The sequence below is a fragment of the Hydra vulgaris genome, chromosome 14, assembly GCF_038396675.1.
Source record: "Hydra vulgaris chromosome 14, alternate assembly HydraT2T_AEP".
Classification (NCBI taxonomy): domain Eukaryota; kingdom Metazoa; phylum Cnidaria; class Hydrozoa; order Anthoathecata; family Hydridae; genus Hydra; species Hydra vulgaris.
In genome coordinates this window covers 38,555,001-38,556,148 of record NC_088933.1, presented here as the reverse complement: position 1 = coordinate 38,556,148, position 1,148 = coordinate 38,555,001, and positions in this window count along the sequence as shown.

Genomic DNA, 1,148 nt, shown 5'->3' with positions numbered 1-1,148 from the left:
ATTCTAATTGACTGCAATTTTTGCTAGAGTAAAGAAACTTATTTGAGATTTTTCCTTAGTTACCATGTTACCTTGGCAACTTAGTGCCATTTTTTACTCTAGATTTTCTTATCATTTACTGTACTTTTATTTTGAACATTTAATAACTAGTCCTGTCAAAATAGTCGAAAAAATAGTGGTAGGTTTGCAATAATTCGCATAGAGCTATGATATAACTTCTTTTTTTAAACTTTGCTAATATTAAAAAAAAAATTAAAATTGTAAACAATATTACTATTTTTATGTAATCATGTAAAAATAAATAAATTGTAAACATAAAAACCTTGATAAAAACGTTTTTAATTTATATATATATATATGTATATATATATATATATATATATATATACTGTTATAATCAGCCAGGAACTCGAAGAAGGTAAGGATGATGCGTTAATCATAACAAACTTTTCATACACCCCCTTTAGTCACTCATTAAAAAAAAATACTTTAATTTTTAAGATAAAAACACAATTCAATAAAACAAAGCTTTTTTAGTGTAAAAAAATAAAAAACAAAAAATATTAAGAAATACTAAGAAAAAAAGAATAAGAAAAAAAATTCAAAAATCTAAGAACAAATACTTTAAACTATAATATATATGTCAGGAATTGAGAAAATGCATTTTAGTTTGCCGTATAACCGACGAAATGCTTTTTAGGTCTTTAATATTTTTTTTTGGAAATGATTTCATAATGATGGACCACGGTTTGTAATTAAAAAACTTGACTGCTGAGATTTAATTTTCCCTACGCGATAGTTGTACTAGGTGTTAAAACGCAGATTATATTTTTCAGAAAATGATATCAAAAAAATATCTGAAAAAATACTTGGTAGTAAATTGTTCTTATATTTATACCTAAAAATTAATATCTGTAATGTGTTAAGTTTCTCAATATCTAGAACCATCATGCTTTTTATCACTGGGGCCGGGTTTACTAACCTATTTAAATAATTAATTGCTTTGCATGCATGAATTTGCAGGCTTTGCAATTCTAGCAAATTTGTTTTATGGGTCCATACAATATTTGCGTACAAAGGCTGACTATGTACAAGACTAAAGTAAAGCATATTACGTGATTTACATTTACTATTGAGAAAAGGTCTCG